The 15,101-nt window shown below is 43.9% G+C and overlaps 1 pseudogene across 1 annotated transcript in view; it reads right to left on the bottom strand.

The window, feature by feature from the left end:
• The window catches only part of LOC311136365 (WD repeat-containing protein 70-like), a 67,819-nt pseudogene that overhangs the window by 17,004 nt on the left and 35,714 nt on the right, over positions 1-15,101 (bottom strand). The window contains exons 8-10 of the transcript XR_014615439.1: positions 5,854-5,953; positions 3,200-3,280; positions 2,818-2,986 (exon numbers count right to left, since the gene is read on the bottom strand). The product of XR_014615439.1 is annotated as a WD repeat-containing protein 70-like (transcript). The remainder of the gene's footprint in view (positions 1-2,817; positions 2,987-3,199; positions 3,281-5,853; positions 5,954-15,101) is intronic.

Raw genomic sequence — 15,101 nt, 5'->3', positions numbered from 1 at the left:
GAAGACATACAAGACCACTGATAATCTCCCTCGATCTGGGGCTCCACGCAAGATCTCACCCCGTGGGGTCAAAATGATCACAAGAACGGTGAGCAAAAATCCCAGAACCACACGGGGGGACCTAGTGAATGACCTGCAGAGAGCTGGGACCAAAGTAACAAAGCCTACCATCAGTAACACACTACGCCGCCAGGGACTCAAATCCTGAAGTGCCAGACGTGTCCCCCTGCTTAAGCCAGTACATGTCCAGGCCCGTCTGAAGTTTGCTAGAGTGCATTTGGATGATCCAGAAGAGGATTGGGAGAATGTCATATGGTCAGATGAAACCAAAATATAACTTTTTGGTAAAAACTCAACTCGTCGTGTTTGGAGGGCAAAGAATGCTGAGTTGCATCCAAAGAACACCATACCTACTGTGAAGCATGGGTGTGGAAACATCATGCTTTGGGGCTGTTTTTCTGCAAAGGGACCAAACGACTGATCCGTGTAAAGGAAAGAATGAATGGGGCCATGTATCGTGAGATTTTGAGTGAAAACCTCCTTCCATCAGCAAGGCATTGAAGATGAAACGTGGCTGGGTCTTTCAGCATGACAATGATCCCAAACACACCGCCCGGGCAACGAAGGAGTGGCTTCGTAAGAAGCATTTCAAGGTCCTGGAGTGGCCTAGCCAGTCTCCAGATCTCAACCCATTAGAAAATCTTTGGAGGGAGTTGAAAGTCTGTGTTGCCCAGCGACAGCCCCAAAACATCACTGCTCTAGAGGAGATCTGCATGGAGGAATGGGCCAAAATACCAGCAGCAGTGTGTGAAAACCTTGTGAAGACTTACAGAAAACGTTTGACCTGTGTCATTGCCAACAAAGGGTATATAACAAAGTATTGAGAAACTTTTGTTATTGACCAAATACTTATTTTCCACCATAATTTGCAAATAAATTCATCAAATTTTTTTTTTCTCATTTTGTCTGTCATAGTTGACGTGTACCTATGATGAAAATTACAGGCCTCTCTCATCTTTTTAAGTGGGAGAACTTGCACAATTGGTGGCTGACTAAATACTTTTTTCCCCCACTGTATCTACAGTATCAGACCTTACTAATTGAGTTCAGCAGTATCTACAGTATCAGACCTTACTAATTGAGTTCAGCAGTATCTACAGTATCAGACCTTACTAATTGAGTTCAGCAGTATATACAGTATCAGACCTTACTAATTGAGTTTAGCAGTATCTACAGTATTAGAACTTACTAATTGAGTTCAGCAGTATCTACAGTATCAGACCTTACTGAGTTCAGCAGTATCTACAGTATCAGACCTTACTAATTGAGTTTAGCAGCATCCAGTATTCCCCAGGCCAACTCTCCTCTCCTGCCTGTATAGTCCCAGTAGTGGCTGTACTGTAGCTCTAATCCCTGCTGGGGATAATTCAGCTCTGGTTAAATGGGAGATTAAAGAAACTACCTTAAACCTCTTAATCTAAACAGACAAGACTTCTTTCCTGCCCAAATGAGAGCTTAGACTGATGTAGGAGAGTTTTAGGACAAACCACAAATCCTGAGAGGAAATTAAATTATAGGATTTTTCTAGGTAAGTCTGCAATACTGCATCTGTTGCAATGTACAGAAATTAATATTGTCCCTTCAACAAAATACTGTTTGATTATCTATGTACATGGTTGATTATGTTTGTGAACCAATACATTTAAATGAAACCTTAGGATATGGTGTAGTCATTCTGGTCAGTTATTATTAGTGTTGCAGTCAAGAGTTTCAGGATGTTACTCACGGCGTTGGTGACCTCTATCTCATAGACCTTTTTTTATTTTATTTTATTTCACCTTTATTTAACCAGGTAAGCCAGTTGAGAACAAGTTCTCATTTACAACTGCGACCTGGCCAAGATAAAGCAAAGCAGTGCGATAAAAACAACACAGAGTTACATATGGGGTAAAAAACATAAAGTCAAAAATACAACAGAAAATATATATACAGTGTGTGCAAATGTAGCAAGTTATGGAGGTAAGGCAATAAATAGGCTATAGTGCAAAATAATTACAATAGTATTAACACTGGAATGCTAGATGTGCAAGAGATTATGTGCAAATAGAGATACTGGGGTGCAAAAGAGCAAAATAAATAACAATATAGGGATGAGGTAGTTGGGTGGGCTAATTTCAGATGGGCTGTGTACAGGTGCAGTGATCGGTAAGGTGCTCTGACAACTGATGCTTAAAGTTAGTGAGGGAGATAAGAGTCTCCAGCTTCAGAGATTTTTGCAATTCGTTCCAGTCATTGGCAGCAGAGAACTGGAAGGAATGGCGGCCAAAGGAGGTGTTGGCTTTGGGAATGACCAGTGAGATATACCTGCTGGAGCGCAGACTACGGGTGGGTGCTGCTATGGTGACCAATGAGCTAAGATAAGGCGGGGATTTGCCTAGCAGTGATTTATAGATGGCCTGGAGCCAGTGGGTTTGACGACGAACATGTAGTGAGGACCAGCCAACAAGAGCGTACAGGTCACAGTGGTGGGTAGCGTATGGGGCTTTGGAGACAAAACGGATGGCACTGTGATAGACTACATCCAATTTGCTGAGTAGAGTGTTGGAGGCTATTTTGTAAATGACATCGCCGAAGTCAAGGATCGGTAGGATAGTCAGTTTTACGAGGGCATGTTTGGCAGCATGAGTGAAGGAGGCTTTGTTGCGAAATAGGAAGCTGATTCTAGATTTAACTTTGGATTGGAGATTCTTTATGTGAGTCTGGAAGGAGAGTTTACAGTCTAACCAGACACCTAGGTATTTGTAGTTGTCCACATACTCTAGGTCAGACCCGTCAAGAGTGGTGATTCTAGTCGGGTGGGCGGGTGCCAGCAACCTTCTGGAAAGAGGCTCTGTCGAAGAACACCAGCTTCCCATTGCCCTCGTCCTTCTTCACCGACGTCCCTGTCACCAGCAGCTTGTCATGAGGGCTGAAACAGCAGTCTGTCCTGGGGGACACACACACAGTCACACACACCACAGTTCAGCCAGCTGATACTAGACAAGCACATTTGTACAAAACATAATGTCATACATTTGCCTTCGGGAACTGTACCCTGCACATGTAGGTAGTGTGCCAACCAGTTACGTTGAAGTAATCACAAGAAGGGTGTTCAAATCACCTATGATTAATGTCAAGGGAATAATGACGTAGTACTCACATGGGGAAGAAGTTGGAAAGCCCTGTAGCCACATTGAGGCTTCTTGAAATTAGGGATGTCCCAGATCTTCAGTGTCATCACCTGGCAGAGAAAACAATGTAAACATGGGAGTTATTCAAGAGTTATTGTAATTATTTCATGCTGGTCTGATGGTCAACTCTCTCCTGTGTTACATACTATAGGTCACATGGCCTGGTAATTATTGTACAGTGTTCTTAACTCAACAATGACCTTCCCGGAACTATAATGGTTTAAAAACACTGGCACCATGATGAGAGTCTCCACACAGGGATAATCGAAGCCTGAGGCATCGCGGGCCAAACAGATACAGTGGGGATAAAACTTATTTAGTCAGCCACCAATTGTGCAAGTTCTCTCACTTAAAAAGATGAGAGAGGCCTGTAATTTTCATCATAGGTACACGTCAACTATGACAGACAAAATGAGATTTTTTTTCACCAGAAAATCACATTGTAGGATTTTTAATGAATTTACTTGCAAATTATGGTGGAAAATAAGTATTTGGTCAATAACAAAAGTTTCTCAATACTTTGTTATATACCCTTTGTTGGCAATGACACAGGTCAAACGTTTTCTGTAAGTCTTCACAAGGTTTTCACACACTGTTGCTGGTATTTTGGCCCATTCCTCCATGCAGATCTCCTCTAGAGCAGTGATGTTTTGGGGCTGTCGCTGGGCAACACGGACTTTCAACTCCCTCCAAAGATTTTCTATGGGGTTGAGATCTGGAGACTGGCTAGGCCACTCCAGGACCTTGAAATGCTTCTTACGAAGCCACTCCTTCGTTGCCCGGGCGGTGTGTTTGGGATCATTGTCATGCTGAAAGACCAAGCCATGTTTCATCTTCAATGCCCTTGCTGATGGAAGGTTTTCACTCAAAATCTCACGATACATGGCCCCATTCATTCTTTCCTTTACACGGATCAGTCGTCCTGGTCCCTTTGCAGAAAAACAGCCCCAAAGCATGATGTTTCCACACCCATGCTTCACAGTAGGTATGGTGTTCTTTGGATGCAACTCAGCATTCTTTGTCCTCCAAACACGACGAGTTGAGTTTTTACCAAAAAGTTATATTTTGGTTTCATCTGACCATATGACATTCTCCCAATCCTCTTATGGATCATCCAAATGCACTCTAGCAAACTTCAGACGGGCCTGGACATGTACTGGCTTAAGCAGGGGGACACGTCTGGCACTGCAGGATTTGAGTCCCTGGCGGCGTAGTGTGTTACTGATTTACATTTACATTTTAGTCATTTAGCAGACGCTCTTATCCAGAGCGACTTACAGTTAGTGAATACATATTTTTTTATACTGGCCCCCCGTGGGAAACGAACACACAACCCTGGCGTTGCAAACACCATGCTCTATCAACTGAGCTACATCCCTGCCGGCCATTCCCTCCCCTACCCTGGACAACGCTGGGCCAATTGTGCGCCGCCCATGAGTCTCCCGGTCGCGGCCGGCTGCGACAGAGCCTGGATTCGAACCAGGATCTCTAGTGGCACAGTTAGCACTGCGATGCAATGCCTTAGACCACTGCGCCACTCAGGAGTAGGCTTTGTTACTTTGGTCCCAGCTCTCTGCAGGTCATTCACTAGGTCCCCCGTGTGGTTCTGGGATTTTTGCTCACCGTTCTTGTGATCATTTTGACCCCACGGGGTGAGATCTTGCGTGGAGCCCCAGATCGAGGGAGATTATCAGTGGTCTTGTATGTCTTCCATTTCCTAATAATTGCTCCCACAGTTGATTTCTTCAAACCAAGATGCTTACCTATTGCAGATTCAGTCTTCCCAGCCTGGTGCAGGTCTACAATTTTGTTTCTGGTGTCCTTTGACAGCTCTTTGGTCTTGGCCATAGTGGAGTTTGGAGTGTGACTGTTTGAGGTTGTGGACAGGTGTCTTTTATACTGATAACAAGTTCAAACAGGTGCCATTAATACAGGTAACGAGTGGAGGACAGAGGAGCCTCATAAAGAAGAAGATACAGGTCTGTGAGAGCCAGAAATCTTGCTTGTTTGTAGGTGACCAAATACTTATTTTCCACCATAATTTGCAAATAAATTCATAAAAAATCCTACAATGTGATTTTCTGGATGTTTTTCTCTCAATTTGTCTGTCATAGTTGACGTGTACCTATGAAGAAAATTACAGGCCTCTCTCATCTTTTTAAGTGGGAGAACTTGCACAATTGGTGGCTGACTAAATACTTTTTTTCCCCACTGTAGTACAGCTTAGAGGGACATACGGCTAGAACAGAACACGCACAAAGACTCCAAGGGAACCCCTCTGCTTCTATGTATAGAAGATCTGCATGTGTGCTGAACAACTTTGCTGATGGTGGCAGACTGGCCGTCTTTATTTGCACTTGGGGGAAGAGATGAGCTCTTTCCCCGCTGAAACAACCGAGACTGTAGGAAGCGTGTTCAGACATCACAGCTCTACTGAAAGCGCTGAGTCAGGACTGGAGTAGAGGGACTCTCTCCAATGTATACACACACAGGCACAGAGCTACAGTACAGTGTTGTTGAATGCACAGTTAGGCAACGCTGATGTTCATATTATATTGGTGGTGTACTGTAGTAGTAACAAATCCGGAAAGCATAGGCAGTGAGGCAGGCTGATCGATCTCACCTCCTCGAGAAGCCAGTGTTGTCCCTTCGTAGGAGAAGGTGAGACGGGAGGTGTCTGTTCCTGGGGCGTTGGCCTGGCGACAGTGGAACTTGGTATGGACCTGGGGACAGAAGAGGATAGAGGTCAAAGGTATGACAAGTGAAGATGACCCAACATTCACATAGACATTGTATCAGAGTGAACATTCCAGGACATTGTCTCAGTTACTGAGGTATAAAATGCATGCTCCCTACTGTCAACCATCCTTAGTGAACTTCTAAACACTCTGCTATAAGTTTTCTTTCACAAACGGATGTTGAACTCTTACCACTCCAGTAACATAAAGACCTTTTCATGTTCCATCTCTTCAAGACAACATACGGTTTCCATTTCCTCCTAAAACACTATACCCTCAAAACCTCCATGCTGTATGAAATCCTCCAACCTTTGCAGACAGAACACACACACGTTGTTTGATTTTCGACTCCGGGGGTTTACCTTGGCAAGCTGAGCTGCCTGACTACTAGTCTTTGTTTTTCTCTATTCAAATCCAAAACACACTACAGTTACCATAACTCAAGTCCCACACCACAATACATAGCAGACAAACCACTTTGTCCTAACGCATTTAGGACATTTAGGCCTGGGGAGGTTGAAAAGCTTAAGTTAATAGATTTTACATGTAACTGGGGTCAGTCATAGTAATGTCAATAACACTGTAGCCAATGTGTCAGGAGCGTCAGAAATGTGCACTGACCTAACAATACCTAAATGAAAGGGCATCCCTAGCCGCGTCCTCAGAGCATGCGCAGACCAGCTGGCAGAAGTGTTTACGGACATATTCAATCTCTCCCTATCCCAGTCTGCTGTCCCCACATGCTTCAAGATGTCCACCATTGTTCCTGTACCCAAGAAAGCAAAGGTAACTGAACTCAATGACTATCGCCCCGTAGCACTCACTTCTGTCATCATGAAGTGCTTTGAGAGGCTAGTTAAGGATCATATCACCTCTACCTTACCTGACACCCTAGACCCACTTCAATTTGCATACTGCCCCAATAGATCCACAGACGATGCAATCATCATCGCACTGCACGCTGCCCTATCCCATCTGGACAAGAGGAATACCTACGTCAGAATGTTGTTCATTGACTATAGCTCAGCCTTCAACACCATAGTACCCTCCAAGCTCATCATTAAGCTTGGGGCCCTGGGTCTGAACCCCGCCCTGTGCAACTGGGTCCTGGACTTCCTGACGGGCCGCCCTCAGGTGGTGAAGGTAGGAAACAACACCTCCACTTCCCTGATCTGCCCCTTCCTGTACTCCCTCTTCACCCATGACTGCGTGGCAACGCAGACCTCCAACTCAATCATCAAGTTTGCAGACGACATAACAGTAGTAGGCCTGATAACCAACAATGACGAGACAGCCTACAGGGAGGAGGTGAGGGCCCTGGCGGAGTGGTGCCAAGAAAATAACCTCTCCCTCAACGTCAACAAAGCAAAGGAGCTGATCGTGGACTTCATGAGACAGCAGAGAGAGCACGCCCCTATAAACATCGACGGGACCGCAGTGGAGAAGGTGAAAAGCTTCAAGTTCCTCTGCGTACACATCACTGACAATCTGAAATGGTCCACGCAACAGCGCCTCTTCAACCTCAGGAGGCTGAGGAAATTCAGCTTTTACAAACTTTTACAGATGCAAAATTGAGAGCATCCTGTCGGGCTGTATCACCGCCTGGTACGGCAACCGCAGGGCTCTCCAGAGGGTGGTGCGGTTTGCCCAACGCATCACCAGGGGCACACTGCCTGCCCCCCAGGACACCTACAGCACCCGGTGTCACAGGTAAGCCACCACCCGGTTACTCAACCCTGCACCTTTGAGGCTCCTGCCATATATACATAGACATGGAATCACTGGTCACTTTAATAATGGAACAATAGGCACTTTAATAATGTTTACATACTGTACTGCTTTACTCATTTCATATGTATATAATGTATTCTATTCAATGCCACTCCGACATTGCTCGTCCTAATATTTATATATTTCTTAATTCCATTATTTTACCTTAGATTTGTGTGTATTGTTGTGAATTGTTAGATACTACTACATAGTTGGAGCTAGGAACACAAGCATTTCGCTACACCCGCAATAACATCTGCTAAATATGTGTATGTGACCAATAAAATTTGATTTGATGAAAACATAGTTGACATGATCAACACGTGCCACTATGGTGGTCCGCTGTTGCTCAGTTGGTAGAGCATGGATAGTGGGTTCGATTCCCGGGACAACACGTACATAAAATGTACTATTCACGCATGACTGCATAAAAAAGGTGTCTTCTAAATTGCATGACAGTGCTAATGTGGTCGAAGACTCAAAGGTTAAAAACGCCAATACAGAATTTCACTTTACAGAGTTGTGCATTTATAGATCATGTAGTGCAAAGTGATATAAAATCACCTTTTATTTGTCGCACGCGCCGAATATAGGCTACATTCAAGTTATACTGGTACCGAGTCTATGTGCAGAGTAGCAGCAGCGTATGTGAAGAGTGTGAAAGTGTGTGTGTGTGGCATCAATATGCAGGTGTGGGTGTGTTTTGTGTGTGTGTGAGTATCTGTGGGTGAGTGTCTGTGTGTATGTGTGTTGGAGTGTCAGTGTAGTATGTGTGAGGGTGTGGGTAGAGCCAGTGCAAGAACATCAGTGCAAAAAAAAGGGTGTCAATGCAAATAGTCCGGGTAGCCATTTGATTAAGATCTTGAAGCTCTCGACCCGCTCGACTACAGCCCAGTCGATGTGAATGGGGGCATGCTCGGCCCTCCATTTCCTGTAGTCCACGATCAGCTCCTTTGTCTTGCTGACGTTGAGGGAGAGTTTGTTTCCCTGGCACCACACTGCCAGGTCTCTGACCTCCTCCCTGTAGGCTGTCTCATCGTCGTTGGTGATCAGGCCTACCATCAGTGTTACAGACTGGGTCAGGGAGATGTTGGAAATGTCAGTGAAGACACTTGCCAGCTGGACAGTGCATGCTCTGAGTACGCATCCTGGTATTCCGTCTGGCCCTGCAGCCTTGTGAATGTTAACTTGTTAAAATGGTTCAGTGTTGCTTGCCTCGAAGCGAGCATAGAAGGTATTTAGCTCATCTGGTAGGCTCACGTCACTGGACAGCTTGCGTCTGGGTTTCCCTTTGTAATCCGTGATAGTTTGCAAGCCCTGCCACATCCGACTAGCGTCAGAGCCAGTGAAGTAGGATTTGATCTTGGTCCTGTATTGACACTTCTCCTGTTTGCTGGTTCGTTGGAAGACGATGAGGGAATTCTTATACGCGTCCGGATTAGTGTCCCGCTCATTGAAAGCAGCAGCTCTAGCCTTTAGCTCAGTGCGGATGTTGCCTGTAATCAATTGCTTCTGGTTGGGATATGTACGTACAGTGAGGGAAAAAAGTATTTGATCCCCTGCTGATTTTGTACGTTTGCCCACTGACAAAGAAATGATCAGTCTATAATTTTAATGGTAGGTTTATTTGAACAGTGAGAGACAGAATAACAACAAAAAAATCCAGAAAAACGCATGTCAAAAATGTTATAAATTGATTTGCATTTTAATGAGGGAAATAAGTATTTGACCCCCTCTCAATCAGAAAGATTTCTGGCTCCCAGGTGTCTTTTATACAGGTAACGAGCTGAGATTAGGAGCACACTCTTAAAGGGAGTGCTCCTAATCTCAGCTTGTTACCTGTATAAAAGACACCTGTCCACAGAAGCAATCAATCAATCAGATTCCAAACTCTCCACCATGGCCAAGACCAAAGAGCTCTCCAAGGATGTCAGGGACAATATTGTAGACCTACACAAGGCTGGAATGGGCTACAAGACCATCGCCAAGCAGCTTGGTGAGAAGGTGACAACAGTTGGTGCGATTATTCACAAATGGAAGAAACACAAAATAACTGTCAATCTCCCTCAGCCTGGGGCTCCATGCAAGATCTCACCTTGTGGAGTTGCAATGATCATGAGAACAGTGAGGAATCAGCCCAGAACTACACGGGAGGATCTTGTCAATGATCTCAAGGCAGCTGGGACCATAGTCACTAAGAAAACAATTGGTAACACACTACGCCGTGAAGGACTGAAATCCTGCAGCGCTCGCAAGGTCCCCCTGCTCAAGAAAGCACATATACAGGGCCGCCTGAAGTTTGCCAAAGAACATCTGAATGATTCAGAGAACTGGGTGAAAGTGTTGTGGTCAGATGAGACCAAAATCGAGCTCTTTGGCATCAACTCAACTCGCCTTGTTTGAAGGAGGAAGAATGCTGCCTATGACCCCAAGAACACCATCCCCACCGTCAAACATGGAGGTGGAAACATTATGCTTTGGGGGTGTATTTTTGCTAAGGGGACAAGATAACTTCACCGCATCAAAGGGACGATGGACGGGGCCATGTACCGTCAAATCTTGGGTGAGAACCTCCTTCCCTCAGCCAGGGCATTGAAAATGGGTCGTGGATGGGTATTCCAGCATGACAATGACCCAAAACACACGGCTAAGGCAACAAAGGAGTGGCTCAAGAAGAAGCACATTAAGGTCCTGGAGTGGCCTAGCCAGTCTCCAGACCTTATTCCCATAGAAAATCTGTGGAGGGAGCTGAAGGTTCGAGTTGCCAAACGTCAGCCTGGAAACCTTAATGACTTGGAGAAGATCTGCAAAGAGGAGTGGAACAAAATCCCTCCTGAGATGTGTGCAAACCTGGTGGCCAACTACAAGAAACGTCTGACCTCTGTGATTGCCAACAAGGGTTTTGCCACCAAGTACTAAGTCATGTTTTGCAGAGGGGGTCAAATACTTATTTCTCTCATTAAAATGCAAATCAATTTATAACATTTTTGACATGCGTTTTTCTGGATTTTTTTGTTATTCTGTCTCTCACTGTTCAAATAAACCTACAATTGAAATTATAGACTGATCATGTCTTTGTCAGTGGGCAAACGTACAAAATCAGCAGGGGATCATATACTTTTTTCCCCTCACTGTACAGTCACTGTGGGGACAACGTCATCAATTAACTTATTGTTTCACCTCTAGTTGCACAGTTGACATGCTGGTAGAAATGAGGTTAAATGGATTTCAGTTTTCCTGCATTAAAATCACTGGCCACTAGGAGCGCCGTCTCTGGGTGCACATTTTCTTGTTTGCTTATGGCCCTATACAGCTCGTTGAGTGCGGTCTTAGTGCCAGCATCGGTTTGTGGTAGTAAATAGACAGCTATGAAAAATATAGATTAAAACTATCTTGGTATGGTCTACAGCTTATCATGAGGTATTCTAACTCAGACGAGCAGAACTTCAAGACTTCCTTAACATTAGTGATCGCACACCAGCTGTTGTTAACAAAGAGGCACATGCCCCCTCCCCTGAGTTTACCCAAAGCTGCCGTTCTGTCCTGCCGGTGTATAGAAAAACTAGTTGATAGGATAGTCTCGAACGGAGCTCGTCCAGTTTATTCTCCAGTGATTGTACGTTCGCCAATAGAACGGAGGGTAGAGGCGGCTTATCCACGGGAACATTATGTACAAAAAAGTGAAGATCAGCGCAAACAAATTATAAAAAAATAGCACAGGATCCCGTAAAACAGCCGCTATTACCATCTCTCTTTAGGAGTCTCAATGGGGGTTATGGTAAGGTGGTGTTGACAAGCATTTTGCTACACCCGCAATAACATCTGCTAAACACGTGTATGTGACAAATAAAATGTGATTTGATCGATTTTGACATGTAGTACAGTTAGGCTACAGATTGAGATAAAAAACAATCTGACTGGTCAGTGGCCACCAACATTCATCTCAGCTCCCTAACCATGTCCACTCAGAAGCAGACAGCAGCACCCTGCCTGAAGATCTAAACAGGTGTTTCCAAGATGGCCTCCTTGCCATCTAATGTAGTTCCTCTGTGCTTACTGCTTACTCAGTTTGTTCCACTGCAGCAGCTCCTGCGGTGGTAGAGTGGCTGTGTGTGCCAAGTTCCACAGGTCTGTACTGTTGGCATTGCCCCAATGTGCCTTCATCATGGAATGGCACAGAGAGTTATAACCTTATGCTGCTCAGCACAAAAACAAAGCTGCTCAGAAATTGCATGAGAAAAAAACGCTAGAGATGAACATCTGTCCAGCCCAGCTAGTACTGAGATTAAATTCTGATCATTACATTTTAGTCATTTAGCAGACGCTCTTATCCAGAGCGACTTACAGGAGCAATTAGGGTTAAGTGCCTTGCTCAAGGGCACAGAGATTTTTCACCTAGTCGGCTCTGGGATTAGAACCAGCGACCTTTCGGTTACTGGCACAACGCTCTTAACTACTAAGCTACCTGCCGCCCCATCATCTTCAGTTTTAGAAACTGTAGATAACCAGACTGGAATGACATAAAAAGACAGATCTGCCTCTGCCTGCTTTATTCTTGTGTGACTTGGCAGTGAGCTCTGGCCAGCATACCTTGGCTTTACCTGTGCAGAGTACAACCAGACTACCAAGAGAAATCACACCAGGCAGCTTTTAACACGGAGGTAAAGGACTTCCCAGCACTCAAACATAAACAACCAGTATTTATGCATGTAAACATTCATAAATTCTAAACAATAACCAAATAAATAAATGGTACAATAAATATAGCAACAAGGGAGTTTCAGTCAGCAAGAGAAGGAATTTGGGATGTAGGGAGGGAAAAGATAAGACAGAGAGCTAGAGAATGAAAGTGACAGAGTGGAACAAGTGGTGGTGTACTGACGATAGAGATGTAAGAGGGCCGTAAGCACCATACTAAGTGGAGGGACGCTATTAAGCTGGAACAGAGCAATAACGATATACCTTCAGCCTCCGATAACACACACATCCGGTTTGTTTATCCCTCAACGCCTCGCTCTGTCCGTTTATTTCCAGTCCTCTCTACCACTTGGCCTTTGCACCTTTTTCTAACCTAACTTTATTTTGCATTATAATTTTTCCCTCGTATTGCCTAACCTCTTTTCTTTTATCTCTCATTCGCCAGAGGAAATGTTTTTTGAACACTGATTTTTTTTCTTGCTCAAACGTTTACAATGTTAAATGAAAAACTGGTAAATAGTTTTAATCTCAAAACAGAGAGAAATTACAAAGACAACATCTGGTAGCCCAAAACTCTTAACCTACAAATAAATAATTTTGCATACCACAATAAGTAAATTAGCTTTTCTAGCTGTGATAAATGTGACAACCAAGAACTAAGTTCATATTTTGGGTCAAATGATCCCATTTAAGAGCTACTAAATATTCAGGCAAATAAAGCAAGACGTTCTTATTTTTTGCTAAACAGAGCAATGTGACCTCTACTTGAGCTTTGGGAAGTGGGTTCTTTTTTCTCCCAGCCCAAAACACAGACATGAGGTAAGCTTTGATTACAGGGAGATTTGATTACTGTTGACATGACATATTTCAGCCCCTTTTCTGCGCCCCCTCATCAGGAGGGGAAAGTGAAAGGTGAGGGGAGAGAGAGATAGAGAGAGGGGAAGAGGGAATGCAAGAGTAGCTGAGAGATGAGGAATGAAGTAAAACCAAAAAATGGTGCCTTCGTGACAGTCAAGTTTTCAACCACCAGGAAAAGCTCTTCTGAGAACTGGGAATCCTGTTGGCTCTACGCAGAGCACCAAATTCTTCTGATTTCACCCGTTGAGGGCTCTACGCATAACTTATTTATTTTTTTACAAGGAGCACGTGTGCGCCTAAGATGAAATGTAGGCGCATAATGACAAATATTTTTGATATTAAAGCTAGAATTCTTAAATTCTCTAGGTGCACTGGTGCTCCTAAATAAAAATTCCAGGACGCACAGCTAAATATTTTGCCGCATATGCCAGTAAAATGGTCACACTGTACAGCCCTGCCCTCAGGCTGGGGAAAGAACCTTCCTAATAGTGACCAATAAAATAACATCGTATTTGTCACATGCGCTGAATACAACAGGTGTAGACCTTACCGTGAAATGCCTACTTACAATCCCTTAACCAATAATGCAGTTTTAAGAAAAATAAGAGTTAAGAAAAATATTGACTAAATAAACAAAAGTAAAAAATAAAAGAGCAACAATAAAATAACAATATCAAGGCTACAGTGAGGAAAAAAAGTATTTAGTCAGCCACCAATTTTGTATGTTCTCCCACTTAAAAAGATGAGTGGCGTGTAATTTTCATCATAGGTACACGTCAACTATGACAGACAAATTGAGAAAAGAAAATCCAGAAAATCACATTGTAGGATTTTTAATGAATTTATTTGCAAATTATGGTGGAAAATAAGTATTTGGTCACCTACAAACAAGCAAGATTTCTGGCTCTCACAGACCTGTAACTTCTTCTTTAAGAGGCTCCTCTGTCCTCCACTCGTTACCTGTATTAATGGCACCTGTTTGAACTTGTTATCAGTATAAAAGACACCTGTCCACAACCTCAAACAGTCACACTCCAAACTCCACTATGGCCAAGACCAAAGAGCTGTCAAAGGAATGTCATATGGTCAGATGAAACCAAAATAGAACTTTTTGGTAAAAACTCAACTCGTCGTGTTTGGAGGACAAAGAATGCTGAGTTGCATCCAAAGAACACCATACCTACTGTGAAGCATGGGGGTGGAAACATCATGCTTTGGGGCTGTTTTTCTGCAAAGGGACCAGGACGACTGATCCGTGTAAAGGAAAGAATGAATGGGGCCATGTATCGTGAGATTTTGAGTGAAAACCTTCCATCAGCAAGGGCATTGAAGATGAAACGTGGCTGGGTCTTTCAGCATGACAATGATCCCAAACACACCGCCCGGGCAACGAAGGAGTGGCTTCGTAAGAAGCATTTCAAGGTCCTGGAGTGGCCTAGCCAGTCCCCAGATCTCAACCCCATAGAAAATCTTTGGAGGGAGTCCGTGTTGCCCAGCGACAGCCCCAAAACATCACTGCTCTAGAGGAGATCTGCATGGAGGAATGGGCCAAAATACCAGCAACAGTGTGTGAAAACCTTGTGAAGACTTACAGAAAACGTTTGACCTGTGTCATTGCCAACAAAGGGTATATAACAAAGTATTGAGAAACTTTTGTTATTGACCAAATACTTATTTTTTCACCATAATTTGCAAATAAATTCATTACAAATCCTACAATGTGATTTTCTGGATTTTTTTTTCTCATTTTGTCTGTCATAGTTGACGTGTACCTATGATGAAAATGACAGGCCTCTCTCATCTTTTT

This window comes from Coregonus lavaretus, assembly GCF_964263955.1.
Source record: "Coregonus lavaretus genome assembly, chromosome: 10".
Taxonomy (NCBI): Eukaryota; Metazoa; Chordata; class Actinopteri; order Salmoniformes; family Salmonidae; genus Coregonus; species Coregonus lavaretus.
The sequence above is the reverse complement of the archived record's forward strand: the minus strand, read 5'-3'. Positions and strand labels throughout refer to the sequence as shown.